Raw genomic sequence first — 10,967 nt, forward strand, 5'->3', positions numbered from 1 at the left:
TGTACTCAAGGCCAGGAGATGAACCACGTGTCTTCTGAACTGAACTTTTCATTTTTGCCCTGGTTCATTATGCCGTTGTAATGTAATACATGAATATTGATTACGGGGTATGTGTTTGGACATAACTTCTTACACAGGTTTTAGGAGTATAGATCATGCAGATTGTACTATATTATGAGCAACATTTTGGAGTCATTTGTATCAATAATGTTTTAACATAGTAAGAATGACCTTGTGTTATCCCCACCAAATTTCCTCCCAGAATTGTGCACTTGGATATTTTTGGCACATAGTAGTGTTAGGGGGGTAAGAATGTGTCTTTTTCAGGAACAGTTAATTTTTAGGTAGCCTCTGGCTGCCCATGTGGTACATTGGGAGCTGGTGGGCTGGGGGCAGAGTTCCTGCTGTGGGTCCAGTTTGGAGATTGGTATTATCTTCGATCTTAGGTGAGTCACTGAAATTCACCAGGCCCTGGGTGTCTGTGTGTGAAATTAAGATAATGTCTCTTGCTTCCTCCCTCCCTCTTAGGGATGGGGGTGCTAGAAGAAATGAGGTCATATAAGTTTTGAGCCTAGAGGAAAAAAGCAAGAAGAGAATTTTTAAGGATCGCCATGTTCTTTTCCTTCTCTTGGTGTCTAAATGCAGAATGCTGGGAATAGATCCCAGGAGATCAGATCCCAAGAGAGAGCAATGAGGCCAGGAAGAGATGCCTGCTCGTGGAGCTGCTCATGGGCCTTCACAGACTCTTGCTTTCACTAAGCGTTGCCTGGAACATTACCCTCCTTGAAAGCACAGAGACTTGGGAGATTTGCCTCTCTGTCCTTTATCCATCAGTTGATAATCAACTTCTGTAATTATGGGGTGTTCAGCCTGATTATTTTATGTTTCTGCATAAAATCTTTTTCTTACTATGTGTCAGGATTCAGGTAAAGTCTCTTCATGAAAACTACCAAACACCCACTTGCTGAAACTGGGACATGTTTGCTGGACATTTGTTCTGTCACTGGCCTTTTCTTACCATGTGTCCAGGACATCTAGGACTGGTGTCTTAGGCTATTCTTTACCCGCAGTCATCAGGATCTGGCATCTCAGAAACTTTTTGCTCTCAGGAGCCCAGACCATTTCAGTGTTCTGCTATGTGGATGTCATTATGACACCCATTTTCCTGAGGATGAGATGGAGGCAGAGGTGGGACGGACTTGCCTGAGGCTGCAGGGTGACTCAGGAGCACAAGGGAGAAGGAGGATATAAGTGATGGATTCTTCTCCCCTGACCTCACTCCCAGACCCCACTCTGTCTAGCCCATTCCCTCCCATAATCTTGCTTGCTCAGAAACCCGGTTCCAGAGCTATTTTGTTGCCTCATCCCATCCATCATTAATCTTTGATGTAATTCATTTATCTAAGGCATCATTTAGCTCATTATCTCCTTGTGGTTCTCACTTGGTTGCAAAGAGTTTTCTATCTCTTGTTTTACGTAAGTACTACTACCAGTCTCAGTAAGTGCAGCTCTCCACCTACCCTCCTTTTCTCTGGGCTCTGGTTCCTGTGTCAGAGGCTTGGGATCATATCTCACAGAGTTAAGTGCAGAGTGGTTGCTCAGGAGGGAAGGGAAACTATAATTTATTGAATACCTTCCATTTGTCATGCTGTATACTAGGTACAAAAATAACATAATAAACCTATGAGTGTGGTATTCATATTTGGCAGATGAGGAAAATGAGGCATAGACCGGCCAGGTGACCTGCCCAAGGTCACATGACATTCAGCCCACATTCTTTTTTAAAATTTTAATTCAGGTGTAATTGACATACAATATTATATTAGTTTCAGGTGTATAACATCGTGATTTGACATTTGTATACATTGTAAAATGATTACCACAGTAAGTGCAGTTACCATCTGTCACCTTACCAAGTTAATAGAATATTATTGACTGTATTCCCCAAGCAGTACATTACATCCCCATGACTTATTTTATTTTATAACTGAAAGTTTGTACCTCTTGATCTCCTTCACCCATTCTACTCCCTACCCCCCACCGCTTTGACAACCACCAATCTGTTCCCTGTATCTGTGAGGGTCAGTTTTGTTTTGTTTTGTCTTTTAGATTACACATGTAAGTAAAACAATGAAGTATTTGTCTTTCTCTGACTTCTCTCACTTAGCGTAATACTCTCTAGGTCCATCCACGTCATCTCAAATGGCAGGATCTCATGTTTTTTTTATGGCTGAGTACTATTCTGTTCAACAGATTTATATATATATATAAGATAAAAAAACCAAACATAAATAAAAAACACATATATATAACACATATGCATATATACCATATCTTCTTTATCCATCCAGCCATTGATGGACACTAGGTTGTTTCTGTGTTTTGGCTATTGTAAATAATGCTGCAGTGAATATGGGGGTGCAGATATCTTTTCAAATTAATGTTTCTGCTTTCTTTGGGTAGATAACCAGTAGTGGGATTGATGGATCATATGGTAACTCTATTTTTAATTTTTTGAGGAATGTTTATACTGTTTTCCATGGTGGCTGTCCCAATTTGCACTCCCACAAATAATTCATGAGGGTTCTCCGTTCTCTGCATCTTCATCAACACTTATTTCTTGTCTTTTTGATACTAGCCATTCGAACAGGTGTGTGGTGATACCTCACTGTGATTTTGATCTCCTTTTCCCTCCTCATGAGTGATGTTGAGCATCTTGTTGTTTGTCCGTTGGCCGAGTGTATATCTTTTTTGAAATAATGTTATGCCTTTGCCCATTTTTTTTAATTGGATTTTTTTGTTATTGAGTTGTATGTTGTTCTTTATGTATTTTGGATATTAACCCCTTACTGGATGTATGATTGGCAAATACCTTCTCCCATCTAGTAGGTTGCCTTTGCATTTTGTTGATTTCTTTCCCTTTGCTGTGCAAAAGCTTTTTAGTTTGATGTTGTCCCATTCAGTCCATTGTCTTTGCCACTATGCCCTGCTGATTTGAGTTTTACCAAAAATTCTATGGTGGCTGCACTTCTTGTTATTCACATAATTTTAATTTCTTACATTTGTATAGTGATTTATGGCTTCAGAAAGTTACTGTTGCAAATCTGATTTCATTTTATGTTTGCAACAGCCTTATAAAACGGGTACCGCAGGTAATAATACTCCAGTTTTTTTGGATGAAGAAGCTGATACTCATAAAAATTTAGTGATTTGCCCAACATCCATTGTTTAGTGTCCAGTCTATAATATAATATAATATAATATAATATAATATAATATAATCTATTATCAAAATATTCTTCCTCAAGTACTATTTTTATTATGCTACTCTTCTGATTAAGAAGCTTACAGTGACTGCCTGCTGCATAATTACCAGTCAGTTGTTCAACTCTTTGCCAGTTGACCTTCCTCATCCATCCATCATTCATTCATTCATTTATTCAGCACACCTTAATTAAACACCTGTGATGTGTGAAGAACCAGGGATATAGAGAGGAATTATACCTGGTCCCAACCCTTGAGGAGATTACAGTGTGGTCAGGGAGTCATGCAGGTTAACCCATTATTTTAATCCAGGATAATAAAAGCTATGGAAGAGGGTATCATGGGAGCACATTGAAGGGGCGCATCACCCAGACAGTGGGCTTGAAGAGGGCAGCTTAGAGAAGGCTGGGCTTGCGCTGAATCCTATGGACCAGGTTGGGTGTAGGGTGTGATAGAGAGGGATAAGAGGTGAGGGTGGGAAAGCTAAGCAGGGAAGATCATGAAGGATTTTGTGGGCAAAGAGAAGGGATTTAGACTCATCTTGTAGACTATGGAGAGCCATTATAGGATTTAAGACAGGAGAGGATATGATGACATACTCATATTTGCATTTTGGAGAGGTCACTATGGCAGAAACACTGAGAAGGTACTGAGGGTGGGCTAGATAGAAGACAGCAAAGTCACTTAGGTATTCATTGCAGAGAAATAGTTGAGAAATGGAGGTTTAAACTAAGATATTTACAGTTGGGCTGGAGAAAATAATTTGAATCATGTTTTAAGAAGTAGAAACCCATAAATCCTGCTGAAATATTGGATATAGAAGACAAGGAGGAAGAAAGAATGAGGAGGAGATTTCGGTTTGTCTGGAGCTTTTGGGCAGATATAAGGCAAGGAGAGGGACATGAGAGGAAATCTTTGAGTGTGTGAGTTTGAGCTGCCTGTGAGATACCAAGTGAGGAGGGCTACAAGGCAATAGGACACTTGGTCTGGAAGGCAGGAGTGAAGTCTGGGCTGAAGATATGAATTTGGAAGCCATCAGCAGGAACGACATGGTTGTAGCCTCAAGAGGAGCTGAGATTGAGTACGGGGTGGTATGTGGCATGGTGGTTCTCATCTGGCTATGCATTAGAACCATGGGGTGGTGGAGAGATTCTAACAATGCAGATAGCTTGGATCACATCACAGGAACATTAGGATTTCTGGGAATGGGATCCAAGTGTCCATTTTTGGCTTTGTTTTTGTTTTTTAGAACTCACCAGATGATAAAGTGGCAGCCAAAGTAGAGAAGCACTTGGCATACATAAAGAGGAGCAGGAAAAGCCTCACTGGAGGAGACAGAAGGGGAGGGAGAGAATGGGTCATGGGTGCTAAGAAGGTGAGCAGTCTGAAAGAAAGGAGTGAGCACCCTCTTTTACAGAGTCTTCAGTCACTTCCTGAAATGACCCTTTCCCACAAGCTCCCAATCTGTTGGTTATTTCTTGCATTTAACTTGGGAGATGTCCCTCTGTATCTCTGCTCAAACTATTGTAGATACCCAGATTCCTGCCTTTTGCTAGGATGCCAATCCACTTCTGTTTCATGTATAAAGACTTGGCTTAAAACTCCTCCTCCAAAGATCTGGCTAATTTTGTCAGATTCAGAGAATCCTCCTTAGGTAGTCCCTCATACATTTAGTGGTTTGTCAGAGATGGCCCAGCTCTGGGACAATGCCTGGAGCCCTGAGCATGGACTCTGAAGATCTGAGTTCAAATATGGGCTCTACTACAAATTAGTTAGCTGAACCTGTTGGGGGAAGTCATTAAAGCTCACTAGTTTTTTGTTTGTTTGTTTTTTGTTTGTTTTTGTTTTGTTTTGTTTTTAATCTGTAAGGTATTCATAGCTATTACTACTTTGAAGGATTGATGTAAGCTTTGTATGTGAAATTGTAAGAAAGCTATACATATGGTATAGGGTGGTATTAAATTTTACACAGATGAATAGGTTGCTTTGCAAGCAAAGCCTGTGTGTGTGTGTGTGTGTGTGTGTGTGTGTGTGTGTATTCATTTGATTTTCTAACTAGATTATAAACTCCTTAGAGACAGACTGTTTTGTTTCTTTTCTACCTCTCTAAAAGGGGGTTTAGTGGGCTGTTGTGATTCTTAGGCAGCCAACACCATTTGTGGGATCATGCTGGTTAACCTCAGCATCCCTGAGGGTGTTGCTCCCAGGTGACAGGACATCTGGACCTCTGTGCAGGGACCAAGAGTCAGATCATAGCCTGTATAGGCATGGGATGTTATTTGGGTCAGTGTCATCTAGACTGGATCTGTGGGCTCCAAACATATAAGGGACAAATCCTACGTGTGTGCAAGAAGTAGGAAAAGTTTAAGGCAAAACCATCTGATGGCTCTCCAGCTTGCTCTGAGGAAAATCCAAAATCCTTAAGCCTATCAGATTAGTGGGTGTGCAGACTGACCTCTTGGACCTCATTTCCTGTGACTCACCCTTGATCATACTTGTGTCTCTGCTGTTCCTGAACTCACCTGGCCTGCTGTGGCCTTAGAGTGTTCACAGCAGCCATTCCCTTGGCTTGGATGCTCTTCTCCAGGTGTTCATTTGCTTTGTTCCCTTCCTCTTTAGGTCTTTGCTCTGATGTTACTTTCTCAGGAGACCCTCCCTGATCACTTTATTTAAATTGTGACCCTCAAATTCCTTGTCTTCCTCCATTGCTTCCCCCCCCCATAACACTTGTCATTTTCTGATGTAATATGTATTTTATTTATATCCTAGTATTTCTCCATTAGGATGTAAACTCTGTGAGGACCATGGATTTTTTTTTGTCCAGTTTTAAAAACTGCTGTATCCCTAGTGCCTAGATTGTTCTTGGATGTAGTAGGCACTCACTATTTATTGATGAATGAATAAAAGAATCAAAGAATGAATAAATAAAATTTACTTATCAATGGGCAAGATATTTTGAACTGGCAGAAACAGTATGTCAAGGAATCTGACTCCTTTCCTTACTCTGGTTTTTTGTTTGTTTATTTATCAGCTTTTATTTAATCAATTATAGTGAAAACTCTTATTAAACTTTTTTTAATGTTTATTAATTTTTGAGAGAGAGAGAGAGACAGAGAGAGACAGAGAGAGACAGAGCACATGGAGGAGAGGGGCAGAGAGGGGGAGACACAGAATCTGAAGCAGGCTCCAGGTTCTGAGGTGTCAGCACAGAGCCCAATGTGGGGCTCGAACTCATGAACAGTGAGATCATGACCTGAGCCAATGTTAGACACTTAACCGACTAAGCCACCCAGGCACCCCTAATGAAAACTCTTATTAATTCCTATGGAGAAAAGTCTCTTTAGCTTCCTGGCCTTTTTTATTTTCCCTCAAAGGGAATAAATCCTAAAGAGGAGAGGGCTTTGGTAGTTTACTGAATCTTACTTCAAGCTCTTTCCTCTTATATCTCCTGAATGTGGCTCCCTTGTCTGGAAATTCCTACCTTTTTTTGGGAGGGGATTTTCTAAAGAACAGTGTTCCACTCTTTGAACTTCAAAGTCAAATGAAGAGAGAAGAATTAGGACATTATGGTTTGTAAATATGTGGGATTAACTCTGTGATGTGGTTGATAGGGTTGAGAGTGCAGGTTTTTTCCAGAAGAGCCTGGACAAATTTGCAGAAGCTAAAGCCTAATGAGCTGCTTGTGAACTGGCATCCTAATGTGTGTGGACACTGTTTCCTCTGCCTGTCTTTTCCATAGTTAGCATATAAGCAGTGACTGTATGGACCACTGGTCTTACCCAAGAGAGCCTCTGTGGTTTGGTTCACAAGCCCCTGGGTGCTCTGCTCAGACACATGGAGGGACTGAATGTGAAGAGTGGCTTCTGTATTTTTCATCTGACTCACCTCTATCTCATCCAGCTACACCATACATAGAAGTAAGGCAGAGGAGTGAAAATATCTCAGAGCTTTACTGATTTTTAAATGAGATTCTGACAAAGTTTGAGAAACCATTTGGCAAGGATGCCAAGGCAGAGATTTCTGGCTTATGTGGGAGGTTGCACTAGGTGACCCCCTTATGTCACAGCATCTGAGAGTTGGGTCATCTAGTTCAACCTAGAAATCATCCAACTCCAGTCCCATGTACTGCAGGAATGCTTCTCTGGAAGAAGGGAGAAGGGTCATGGGAAGAAGGGTCATGGTCAAGGGAAGAGGGTCACAATTTGAGGGTCATGCAGCTTCTTCTTAGACAGGGCTGCTGATGAGAAGATCACTACCTCCTAAAGCAGTGGACTCTGTTATAAATATAAGGATATTTCTCTTTGAATTGGGTAAAATTGCTTTCCTTTTAACTTGTACCTATTGGCTCTAGTCCTACTCTCAAGCAATGTACAATCCCTCCTTACTCTATGTCACCATCTTCAGATACTTGCAAATGTCTTAGCGTCTTTCAAGTCTTCCTGGGAGATGGGTCCTCATCCCATTGCCTTGCTTCTCTCGTGTCTGGACTGAGCAGTGCAGGGCAGGGAGTTCTTTTCCTTCCTAGCTGGACACTAATTCTGTTAATTCAATCTAAGATTGCTTTAGGCGTTTTTTAAAGTTTTTTTTTTCTTTAAGTTTATTTATATGAGAAAGAGAGAGAGAGAGAAAGAGAGAGAGACAGCATACGCAGGGGAGGGGCAGAGAGAGAGGAAGAGCTGGACACAGGGCTTGATCTCACCAACCGTGAGACCATGATCTGAGCTGAAATCAAGAGTCACACGTTTAACTGACTGAGCCACCCAGGTGCCCTGCTGTAAGTGTTTTCTAATTAAAAGAATTAAAAAAAATTAATTGTGGTAAAATACATACAACATGAAAATTACCATCTTAATTATTTTTAAGTGTGTATTTCAATAGTGTTAAGTATATTAACATTGTGGTGCAACCAATCTCTGGTACTCTTCATCATGTAAAACTGAAACTCTGTACTCATTAAACAATAATTCCCCCATTACCCTCTATCCCTAACCTCTGGCAATCACTATTCTATTTTGTGTATCTATGACTTTGACTACTCTGGGTCCTCCTCACATGAATGCAATCATACAATATTTGTCTTTCTGTGACTGGCTTATTTCACCTAGCTTAGTGTCCTTGAAGTTCAACCATGTTGTATCTGTCAGAATTTCCTTCCTTCTTAAGGCTGGATAACATTCCATTGTGTGTATATCACATTTTGTTTATGCATTCATCCATCAGTGGACACTCTGGTTATTTTCATCTTTTGGCTGTTGTGAATGGTGATGATATGAGTGTACAACTATCTCTTCAAGATTCTGTTTTTTTCTTTTTTTTAATGTTTACTTATTTATTTATTTAGAGAGAGTGTGTGTGTGCACGCGCGCACGCACTTGAGTGGGGGAGGGGCAGAAAGAGGGAGAAAGAGAATCTCATACAGGCTCCATGCTGTCAGTACAGAGCCCAATTTAGGGATCGATCCCTGAACCATGAGATTAGGACCTGAGTCAAAATCAGGAGTCAGATGCTTAACTGACTGAGCCACCCAGGTGTCCCAAGATTCTGTTTTCAGTTCTTTTGGATATGAACCCAGAAGTATAATTGCCGAACCATATAATAATTCTATGCTTAATTTTTTGAGGAACTGCCATACGTGTTTTCCATAATGCCTGCACAATTTTATATAAACACTAGCGGTGCACAGGTTTCCAGTTTCTCCACATCCTTGCCAACACTTGTTATTTTCTGTTTTTAAAAAAAATTTTAATTTTTTAATAGTAGCCATCCTAATGGCTGTGAGGTGGTATCTCGTGCTTTTGATTTGCATTTCCTTGATGACTGGTGATGTTAAGCATCTTTTCATGTGCTTGTTGGCTGTTTATATACCTTATTCAGGGAAACATCTTCAAATCTCTCATACACTTTTTAGTTGGATTGTTTGGAGTTTTTTTGCTGTTGAGTTTTTGGTATTCTTTTTATACATTTTGGATATTAATCCTTTGTCAGATATATATGGCAAATATTTTTTTCCCACTCTATCGGTTGTCTTCTCACCCTATTGATTGTGTTCTTTGATGCACAGAAGTTTTTAATTTTGATGTAGTCCAATTTATCAATTTTTACTTTTGTTGCCTTTTCTTTTGGTGTGATGCTTTAGGCTGTTTTATTTTTTCTTAAAGCAATTACAGTTTGCTACTTTTCTGTTATGAGGACAATCAAAAGCCCTGGTCACACATCTGTCATGCCTAATGCTGTTAAGCCCAGTGACCTTCATTCTACCTCTTCACCTACATTTCTCTAAAGATACTCATCCTTAAAGGCAAATTCTTCCTTCAGCATGAATCCCACTAGTATTCCCAGTCAGATGTAATTGTCTTCCTCTGGCCCTTGTGCTTGATTATAAGACTGTCATACTATTCTTTGGGTTAAATGTATTGGTTTCTATGTATTACATTCTTCAGTAGACTGTGAGCTCCTTGAGGGCAGGGGCAGCTTGGTTTATGTTTGTACCTGTCACAGTCCTAGCATCATGTCTTATGTGTAGCTGTTTAAGCAAAGACTGGTTGACTTGGCAGTTATGTGCGGGATTCAGCTCCATGAATTAAAGTGCTTATCAGGTAGGCTCTTTACATTGGCTTCGGAGGCAAAAAGTTATTTAAAAACATGGATACCAGAAGTCAGACAAGGATTTGAATTCTATCCTTTTTACTTACAAGATATATGACTTTGGGGAAGTTATTTAATCTCTTTGTGCTTTGGCTTTCTCATCTGTAAAGTGGAGATGATAAAAAGCACTTAACTTATGAGGGTTCATGAAAGGATTCCATGCTTTGGAATCAGTATTGTGCCTAGTGCACAGGAAGGCTCTGTGAAAGTTAAGGGCTATTTTTCAGTTGTGTTTGCAAACAATTGTTTGTTCTTTTGGACCCATCACATGGAATTGAGGTTGTCTTCCTGCCCCATATATGAATTCTTGATGGTGGACCCTTATCTCTGTAAACCTCCAGTGCCAGCACAGTGCCCAACAGATTATGATCATCATTGTTTGTTGGATGAATGAATGAATGAATCTGAGACTTTTGAACTGTAGCCCTAATATTCCATATGTAAATGCTGCTGTTATTAGACATTGCACTGTGGGGTCTTATAAATGAATACTAGCAATAATTTCCTTCAGTGTGTGGAAGACAGCATGAAAGACACTTACAAATTATGAACTTTAAATTAAGTAGAAAAATTAGAATGTCACAATAGAGGAATGAGAATAGTAGGTACAGACACGTGATGTGGAAAAAGTATGACTAAGGTAAGTGTACGGCATAACTATGGAGATCAGATTTGAAGTGAAATTTTAAGGATGAGCCCATCTGCTTATTTAAATCCTAACCATTCATTGAAGTCCATTGAAGATGCTGCCTTGACTATGAAGACATTTATCTTGCCCCACCAGCATGTGATCTGCACCTCCTTTGAGTTTCCATGGTGCTTTCTTTCTTATCACGGTACCACCTTCTGTTATAGCCCTTGGTATGCATGAGGTGAACAAAAGTGTTGTACATTGAATCATCATTACTTATATGCTCAGCTTAGTACCTGACGGATTGCAAGCTCTTTTAGAGCATGAGTTGTGTTACCATAGTTCTGTAGTGCCTAGAATGTGCTGGGCACTATGGCAATCACTCCACAAGTCCTTACAGTCACTCTATAAAGAAGGTATTTTTTTT

This window comes from Leopardus geoffroyi, chromosome C1 (genome assembly GCF_018350155.1).
Source record: "Leopardus geoffroyi isolate Oge1 chromosome C1, O.geoffroyi_Oge1_pat1.0, whole genome shotgun sequence".
Taxonomy (NCBI): Eukaryota; Metazoa; Chordata; class Mammalia; order Carnivora; family Felidae; genus Leopardus; species Leopardus geoffroyi.